Raw genomic sequence first — 10,570 nt, 5'->3', positions numbered from 1 at the left:
TTAGTTTTGTAGCTTTATAAATGTCAGTCATTATCTTGAATAAATGTTCGATTAACCTTCTTCAGTGGTCAACAAATTTACAGCATGCATTTAAATGATTAGAATGAACAGTGCCAGATGAAAAACATGACAGCATTTTTTAATATCACCGATTGAGGCTGCTGAGTGAACCAAACGCAGGTTTAAAACCGAGATGGATCCTTTTCTTTGGAGTAGTCGTTCGAATCTTATTCTTCTTACTAATAGATGTATAGCAACTACGCCTGCTCTTAAAAACAGGCAGCTTTTTCCGTGACTTTTCACATACCTGTTGCTCTTCCAGAAATCGCTTCTGCGAATATTCTTATCAGACGTGTAGAGTGTTGTGTTTACAGACCTACACCAAGAATACGTGTAAGAAAACAAGGAACGAACGCCGGATAAACAAGATAATGCATATGACGTTTTATGACCAGTTTGACGTAGCCAACTTTCGCGGAAAACAAGGTAATCTGAGTGTACCTCAAGCTTTTGACAGCACCAACTGTCATTAAAATCTTTGTAAGGTGATACCTGCGAGGAAAATGTGTATGAGACATGCAATTAGTGGCGTTTCATTCTACCATAGCAGCCGGCCAGAGTGGCCGTGCGGTTCTAGGTGCTACAATCTCGAGCCGAGCGACCGCTACGGTCGCAGGTTCGAATCCTGCCTCGGGCATGGATGTGTGTGATGTCCTTAAATTAGTTAGGTTTAAGTAGTTCTAAGTTCTAGGCGACTGATGACCTCAGAAGTTAAGTCGCATAGTGCTCAGAGCCATTTGAACCATTTTTTGAACCATAGAAGTGGGAAAGGACGGAGAGGGTAGATGGGGAGGCAGTTTTCGCTAGTTCCCTCTTAGAATCTAGGGATTGTTGTTGTGGTCTTTAGTCCAAAGACTCGTTTGATGCAGATCTCCATGCTACTCTATCTGTGCAAGCCTCTTCATTTCCGAATAAATACCGCAACCTGATTTCGGTATTCATCTCTTTGTATCCTTCTACGATTTTTAGCCTGCATACTTCCCCCCATTACTAAATTTGTGATCCCTTGATGTGTCAGAATGTTCCCTGTCAACCGATCCCTTATTCTAGTCAAGTTGTGCCGCAAATATCTCATTAATTACGTGATTTACCGATGTAATATTCAGCATTTTTCTGTAGCCCCACATTCCATAAACTTTATTCTCTTCTTGTCTCAACTGTTTATCGTCCATGTTTCACTTCCATACGTGGCTGCACTCCATACAAATACTTTCGGGAAAGACTTCCTGACGCTTAAATGTGTATTCGATATGAACAAACTCCTCTTCTTCAGAAACGCTTTTCCGGCCATTGTCAAATCACAAGGGGAAAGATAGATACTGCCTACAGGAAAATCAGAGACACCTTTGGAGAAAAGAGAACTTGCCTATTGAATATCAAGAGCTCAGGGAAAGAAGGGAAAGCTGAAAGGTGGAAGGATTGTACTGAATGTCTATACATGCGAGTTGTACATAGTTGAGAGCAGTTATAAGTTATGGAAGAGATGTAGATGAAGATGAGGCGGGAGATACGATACTGCGAGAAGATTTTTCAGAACACTGAAAGATCTAAGTCGAAACAAGGCCCCTGGATTAGATGATAGCCTTGGGAGGGCCAGACATGGGAAAACTCCTGGATCTGCTGTGTTAGATGTGTGAGAAACGGCGAAGAACCCTCAGACTTCAAGAAGAATGTGGTAACTCCAGTTCCAAAGGAAGAAGTTGCTGACAGGTGTCAAAAAGACCGAGCTAGCAGTTTAATAAGTCACGGTTGCAGAATACTAACACGATTTCTTTAACGAAGGATGGAAGCCTACCTCTGGGAAGATCAGTTTGGATTCCGGAGAAATGTAAAAACACGCCAGTCAATACTGCCCCTACGATTTATCTTAGGAGATAGGTCAAGGAGAGGCAAAACTGCATTTGTAACATTTGTAGACTTAGAAAAAGCTTTTGACAACGTTGACTGGAATACTCTTTTTGAAATTCAGAAACTAGCAGGTGTAAAATTCAGGGATCAGAAGGCTAGTTACAACTTTTACAGAAACCAGATGGCAGTAATAAGAGTCGAAGGCCATGAAAGGGAAGCAGTTGTTAAGAAGGGAGTGAGACAGGGTTGAAGTCTTTCGTCGTTATTCAGTCTGTACATTAAGCAAGCAGTAAAGGAAACCAAAGAAAAATTTGGAGTAAGAATTAAGTTTCTGGGAAAAGAAATAAAAACTTTGAGATTTGTCTATGACATTCTAATTCTCTCAGAGACATCAAAGGACTAGGAAGAGAAGTCTGTGAAAAAGCAAGTTTGGTCCCCACCATCCTACTTTGTCTTTTATACTCCTAATTACAACAGCTAGGATCTATACTAGTTCTTCTTCTTTTCTTGCTGTTATTCTTTCCAAACCATTTGATGATTTAGTCCGTTATTTGAGAACATTACATAAATTTACAAACTAATGTAAATTAATTTCCCCCGTGAAACCCCACATTAAGATTATGCAGTTCACTGTCCCGGACGTTTTGGATTAATTAGTTTTGCTGGAAATGATGCTCTTCAAAAGTTATTGTATTTCAAAGTTTTCGATCTAGTATGAATTATTAAAAATTTAGTGAGCTAGTAAATAGATTCAGAACAGTATATTATCTCTAAACTGTAAAACAATTTTTGCTCATTTCGAAGATATGTTTATTCCAGTTCAAACCAGATTAATTAACGAGTATAATTACTTAAGGATTTAAACCAGCCCAAATTTTCAGCTCATAGTATGAACAAACTAAAAATTTCTGGAATATGTTAACATACTACTAGTGGGCTAAATTTTCTGAATCCCATGACACCAATAACAAATATGTAATTGCCCTAATTAAGAATTGCATACTTTTTAATATTAAAATTTTAGTAATAAATAAGGATGTTATACCTGTTGTTGTTGTGGTCTTCAATTCGAAGACTGGTCTGATGCAGCTTTCCCATACTATTCTACCCAGCGCGAGCCTCATCATCTCCGAATAACAACTGCAACCTATATCTTTCTGAAACCGCGTACTGTATTCCTATCTTGGCCTCCCTCTACGATTTTTACCCCCCCCCCCCCCCCCCCACTTCCGTCAATCGTCTAGTCAAGTTGTGCCATAAGGTTCATATCTCCCCAATTCCGTTTAGTTCTTGCTCATTAGTTATGTGGTCGACCCATGTAATCTTCAGCATTCTTCTGTAGCACCACATTTCGAAAGCTTCTACTCTCTTTTTGACCTAATCTGTTTATCGTCCATCTTTCACTTCCATACTTAGCTACAATCCACACAAATACATTCAGAAAATACTTCCACTTAAATCTACTGTATATTCGATGTTAACAAATTTCTCTTCTTCAGAAATGCTTTTCTTGTCATTGCCAGTCTACATTTTATATCTTCTCTACTTTGGCCATTATCTGTTATTTTGCTGCTTAAATAGCAAAACTCATCTACTACTTCAAGAGTCGCGTTTCCTAATCTGATTCTCTTGGCATCACCTGATTTAATTCGACTACATTCCACTCTTCTTATTTTGCTTTTGTTGATATTCATCTTGTATCCTCCTTTCAAAACACTGTCCATTCCGTTAAATTGCTCTTCGAAGACCTTTTCTGTTGTTCTATTGCTGACAGAATTACAATGTCATCGGCAAACCACAAAGTTTTTACTTCTTCTCCCTGGACTTTAATTCCTACTACAAATTTTTCTTTTGATTCCTTTACTTCTTGTTCAATGTACAGATTGAGTAGCATTGGGGATATGCTACAGCCCTGTCTCACTCCCTTCTCAACCATAGCTTCCATTTCATGCCCTCCGATTCTTATTACTGCCGTCTGGTTTCTGCACAAGTTGTAAATAGCCTTTCGCTACCTGTATTTTATACCTGCTACTTCCAGAATTTCAAAGATATTATTCCCGTCAACACTGTCAAAAGCTTTCTCTAAGTCTAGAAATGTTACAAATACAGGTTTGCCTTTCCTTAACCTGCCTTATAAGATAAGTAGTTGGGTCAGTATTGACTCGCGTATTTCTACATTTCTCCGGAATCCAAACTGATCTTCAGCGAGATCGGCTTCCACTAGTTTTTCAATTCTTCTGCAGAGAATTCTCGTTAATATAATATTTCGCTTTGTAATTGTAATTTCCACATTCTTCTTGAAGTCTACATTTTGCACACCAGACTGAACAGTTTTGTCATGGCTGGCTTTCTCAAGACTATCACCAGTTCTGACAAAATGTCGTGTAGTCTTTGTGCCTTGTCTAGACTTAGATTTTTCAGAGCTTTGTCAAATGCCTCAAAGAATGAAAGAATTACTGTTGGCTATTCCCAGAGTCACAGCTGCAAAATACTAACACGAATTCTTTACAGACGAATGGAAAAACTAGTAGAAGCCAACCTCGGGGAAGATCAGTTTGGATTTCGTAGAAACACTGGAACACGTGAGGCAATACTGACCTTACGACTTATCTTAGAAGAAAGATTAAGGAAAGGCAAACCTACGTTTCTAGCATTTGTAGACTTAGAGAAAGCTTTTGACAATGTTAACTGGAATATTCTCTTTCAAATTCTAAAGGTGGCAGGGGTAAAATACAGGGAGCGAAAGGCTATTTACAATTTGTACAGAAACCAGATGGCAGTTATAAGAGTCGAGGGGTATGAAAGGGAAGCAGTGGTTGGGAAGGGAGTGAGAGAGGGTTGTAGCCTCTCCCCGATGTTATTCAATCTGTATATTGAGCAAGCAGTAAAGGAAACAAAAGAAAATTTCGGAGTAGGTATTAAAATTCATGGAGAAGAAATAAAAACTTTGAGGTTCGCCGATGACATTGTAATTCTGTCAGAGACAGCAAAGGACCTGGAAGAGCAGTTGAATGGAATGGACAGTGTGTTGAAAGGAGGATATAAGATGAAGATCAACAAAAGCAAAACAAGGATAATGGAATGTAGTCTAATTAAGTTGGGTGATGCTGAGGGAATTAGATTAGGAAATGAGGCACTTAAAGTAGTAAAGGAGTTTTGTTATTTGGGGAGCAAAATAACTGATGATGGTCGAAGTAGAGAGGATATAAAATGTAGGCTGGCAATGGCAAGGAAAGCGTTTCTGAAGAAGAGAAATTTGTTAACATCGAGTATACATTTAAGTGTCAGGAAGTCATTTCTGAAAGTATTCATATGGAGTGTAGCCATGTATGGAAGTGAAACGTGGACGATAAACAGTTTAGACAAGAAGTGAATAGAAGCTTTCGAAATGTGGTGCTACAGAAGAATGCTGAAGATTAGATGGGTAGATCACATAACTAATGAGGAAGTATTGAATAGGATTGGGGAGAAGAGAAGTTTGTGGCACAACTTGACTAGAAGAAGGGATCGGTTGGTAGGACATGTTCTGAGGCATCAAGGGATCACCAATTTAGTATTGGAGGGCAGCGTGGAGCGTAAAAATCGTAGAGGGAGACCAAGAGATGAATACACTAAGCAGATTTAGGAGGATGTAGGTTGCAGTAGGTACTGGGAGATGAAAAAGCTTGCAGAGGATAGAGTAGCATGGAGAGCTGCATCAAACCAGTCTCAGGACTGAAGACCACAACAACAACAACATTCCCAGAGGAGATTTCTATGATTTTTTAATTTATGTGGGAAGCGTAGAAAGAGTTAAACATAATTTTGCGAAACACACTCCCTCGGTGCAGCCTGTAACCATAGAGGGCGCGTCCCCAGGTGGCGGATAGGGGAATGCCTCCCAGATATGGGTGGTAGGGGGGAAATGAAATACCTTCCGCAGATCTGCAGCCGAATGTTGGCTCATCAAGGACTAGGCCCACAGCTTAAAACTGTGGATCGGCGACTGACCCTCGCGACAGGCCTGCCGATGCACCTCCGTCACATCATCATGGCTCAATGTCGAAATATCAAGGAATGGAAAAGGCTAGGGCTTCCCCCGCAGGTGACGCGCGTCGTCCAGGCCCGAATGGTGTGGGTAATGAGCAAGGGTTACCGACTTTTTCAGAGCGAGGTCAACTAAACAAGCGAGCTCTAGCCACAAAATTTTCCTCTCTTAATGTGGGCTCTGTGACATGAAGAGCACGTGAAGTAGCGGCGTCATTAAAAAGGCGTAAAACTCACATCTGAAAACTGCAGGAGACCAGGTAGAGTGGAGCAGAATCACGAGATATTGGTGATGGGTATAAAATCATCTATAATGGCAGCCCAAAATCGGTCAAAGGAGTTGTGATAATAGTTAGCTTGAAATTTCTCAAAATGGTTCAAATGGCTCTGAGCACTATGGGACTCAACTGCTGTGGTCATAAGTCCCCTAGAACTTAGAACTACTTAAACCTAACTAACCTAAGGACAGCACACAACACCCAGCCATCACGAGGCAGAGAAAATCCCTGACCCCGCCGGGAATCGAACCCGGGCGTGGGAAGCGAGAACGCTACCGCACGACCACGAGATGCGGGCTTGAAATTTCTCGACTTTGTAGCAAAAGTAGAGCGATTTGACGAACTTTTGATGAAAGCTGTCTTGGCTACGCACGAGAGGAACATCCATATATTATCGTGTTAGGCTCCGCAAACAGGCTGCACGCAAAATATAAAATATGACTTTTGGATGTTGCTTAACGATAAGATCTTAGAAGTGCCACCTGAAGATACTCTCATCGTATCTGGTGATCTCAATGCTCATGTTGGTTCAAATGCAGATGGATACCGATGCCATGGTAGTTGGCTCTGAGCACTATGCGACTTAACTGCTGTGGTCATCAGTCGCCTAGAACTTAGAACTAATTAAACCTAACTAACCTAAGGACATCACACACATCCATGCCCGAGGCAGGATTCGAATCTGCGACCGTAGCGGTCGCTCGGCTCCAGACTGTAGCGCCTAGAACCGCACGGCCACTCCGGCCGGCGCCATGGTAGTAATGGGGCTTGACATAGAAATAGGTAGGGAGAGAATGCTGAACTCTGCAGAAACACACGGACTGGTCATCACGAACATCTGCTTCAAGAAGAGGATATCACACCTTTGGATTCACTACATTGGTATCAATATGAGCCAGATAGATTTCATTCTTGTTCGGCGACACGACCTAAATTTCGCTTTGGATGTAAAAGCTATTCCATACGAAACAGTTGCTACACAACACCGCCCGCTAGATGTGAAATTGCGCATCAAACCTCCAAATAAAAGGAAGAGAGAATGCAATGGCCCAGGGCGTACTAAATGGTGGCGACTCAAAGAAGCAGAAAGATACATTACTCTTCCCCCTATTACTGATCTAGGAACAACATCGGGTGTCCTAAAAGACCGTGTGATAACACGGCACCACAAAACGTCGACGTTAAATCGATCATCAAACGTGACTCTGGACTGAGTAGGTGAAGAAGGCTGTGCACTTTAAAAAGCAGCTATACCAAAAGTTCCTCGCCTCTAAGACAGATGAAAACTGGAAGGATTACCGTGAAGCTAGAAATGCAGCAAAGAAGGGAGTTGTGGCACCAAATCAGCCCACTTCAGCGAAGCCTGCGATAAACTAGAAACACCTACTGCAGGACGAGAAATTCATCGACTGGCGAAGCAGCGCCATAAACAAACTGTAGGCATTGAAAATTTCTGTGGAATCAGTGATGAAGAAGGCAAACTTATCACCAACAGAAAGAAAGTAGCAGAGCGATGGAGGAAATACTCTGAGGAAGTTTGTAATGAGGAGTTAAAAAAAAAAAAATGGTTCAAATGGCTCTGAGCACTATGGGACTTAACATCTGTGGTCATCAGTCCCCTAGAACTTAGAACTACTTAAACCTAACTAACCTAAGGACATCACACACATCCATGCCCGAGGCAGGATTCGAACCTGCGACCGTAGCAGTCGCGCAATGAGGAGTTTCCACCAGCTCCAATTCCAGTGTTAACTCCAGTAGAGGGACCCATTGCACCAGTCACCAAGGATGAGATTGTCGAAGCATTACGGACAATGAAAAATGGAAAGGCAACGGGGCCAGATGATCTTCCTGTAGACTTGTGGAAATCAAAACATTGGGATTCAGTTGAATGGTTGACGGATTACTTTAATAATATCATTGAGGAGGGAAAGATTCCACCTGACTGGACATGTGGCACAACAATTCCAGTTTCGAAGCAGAAAGGAAGTCCAGCTGAATGTAACAACTACCCCCCAATACGCCTTCTGTCACACACGTTGTCACACCCTGTGTAACAAAACTTCCACACAGAGAAAGCACTAGAAGAAATAAACAGATTACAAATGACTGCACTATGCAAGGACACAATATCAAACACATTAAAGGAGCTATACAAGAGGACGACACGAACTGACACACACACACACACACACACACACACACACACACATACATACATACGCAGATAGTGGGAAAGGGAAAGTAAAGTTCGAACTTGGTGTAATACTGATATGAAAACAAGCGCACAGCAACAAGAACTAAACGTACACTGGCAAAATAAAGATCATGTTTTGTGAAGCGCAAAAGTGTGGAGTTTCTCAAAAATATATATGACGTTTCTGTAAACACAACAAACGAGCATGCAGATAAAGAGAGATACTTCGAAAATAACTAATTAATCGCAAGAAAACATAGTCGCGAAATATTTTCACCCATCGAAATTACGTTTATAGATATTTGTTTAGTCGCCAACTGAACTCACAATGACATTTAGTTGCAGATGACAAGCTACCTTTATACAATAATGAAAACAGCGTCCTACGCAACCCCACAATTTAGAAAATAAGTTAACAATCGCAGCTTACATATACTATTTTTAGGCCTTAATTAGTTACAACAATAACGTTGTCGTCTCCCGGAATTGGAAGCTTCTCGGTCTCTTTGTGGTGAAACACAGCCTAAGATTAGCAGTCCTGTTAATTAATGTGTAAAAGTGGGAGGGGGGGGGGGAGAGGATGAACAGTGTCTCGGTTCAATCCTATGCTGTTAAAGGTCGATACTACTGGTCAGTGTGGTTTTGGAAGGTTTGCTACATTTATCTAGCTTACATCTGGGGAAAACGTTCCTCAAAAACCCAAAAATCTAGATTTCAAAATATTGGCTTGGTGCATACGGTCATAGCGTTTGTCCGTGTCTTCAATAAACACGACAGATGCATATAACAGAGGGTTACGTCATCGATACTATATTTTCCGTCACTGTTTACAACAGTCTGCCAATGCCAGGGTGCCTTCTCATTCCCACAACGTGGTTTTGAGGCAAAGAACTCGTCGAACCATGTTCGGAGAGCATTTTTATTCGGAAAGGAAGTTCCTTGAAGGTTGTTCTATAGAGGGCGGAAAAGATAAAAATTTGAGAGCGATAGATCAGGTGAATAAGGTAGATCCGGAATGATTTCCCTTCCCAGCCCCTGCATAGTGTGTTTCGTCGGTCTATCAGAATGCGGGTGAGCGTTACGGTGGAGTAACATCACTTCACGCAGTCTTCTTGATCGTTGTTCTTGGATTGCATCTGCAAGACGTCTCAGATGTTGACTATATATGTCACCAGTGATGGCTAAACCATACCGTCGCACCGAGCGAGGTGGCGCAGTGGTTAGCACACTGGACTCGCATTCGGGAGGACGACTCTTCAATTCCGCGTCCGGCCATCCTGATTTAGGTTTTCCGTGATTTCCCTAAATCGCTCCTGGCAAATGCCGGGATGGTTCCTTCGAAAGCGCACGGCCGCCTACCTTCCTCGTCCTTCCCTAATCCGATGAGTCCGATGACCTCGCTGTCTGGTCTCCTTCCCCAGACGTGTCAACACGGTGTAACGTACTGCTATGTTTACCACGTTTCTCTTCGAGCCATATACGTTATCTCGCATTTCTAGCTGCTTCTGTCACCCAAAAATGATAAAAATTCAGAAATTCAGGGTCGCCACCAGCCCAAGTCCTTTCTAACCATATGGAAAAAAACGGAGCTGGAAAATTATTAGTTTAATTACTTTAATAATTTAATTACAAGTACGCAAATTTCTTTAAGCAGCTAAATAAATAGCACTCTATTCCGTGCATGAAGCAACTTGATTAATTCTGGATTGGAAATCGGAGTAAGGGGTTAAGATCGACACCAAAGAATTTGTCTTTCACGTAGATTATTTATTGTAACTAAATATTTGGTTGCACATCCTAATTACACATAACTGGTGCTTGACTCGAAATATTTAAGTAAGAATTACGTGAGAATGAAACAGAGCACAATCTAACTACAGCAAGAAGAAACACAGAAGACGGGGGTGTGAGACAATTATGCTATCATCTCCTTTGCATTAATACCATAAAAATATCTAAGTAAGATTTGCATTACGATTCTACGCATGCTCTATTCTGGACAGAGGTTTAACCAATACACAAGCCTGTGCGATAATTATTTAACATACTAACTGTGTCTGCTGCTTGCAAACGGCCGAACTAGAGCACGTGGTGCATTCTGACTCAAACTGTTGTGCTGCTTTGTAGAAAGCGCACGAAAGAACAGATATTCTTGCAGAAA

Source organism: Schistocerca serialis, chromosome 8, assembly GCF_023864345.2.
Source record: "Schistocerca serialis cubense isolate TAMUIC-IGC-003099 chromosome 8, iqSchSeri2.2, whole genome shotgun sequence".
Lineage (NCBI taxonomy): Eukaryota > Metazoa > Arthropoda > Insecta > Orthoptera > Acrididae > Schistocerca > Schistocerca serialis.
This window is presented reverse-complemented; position numbering follows the sequence as displayed.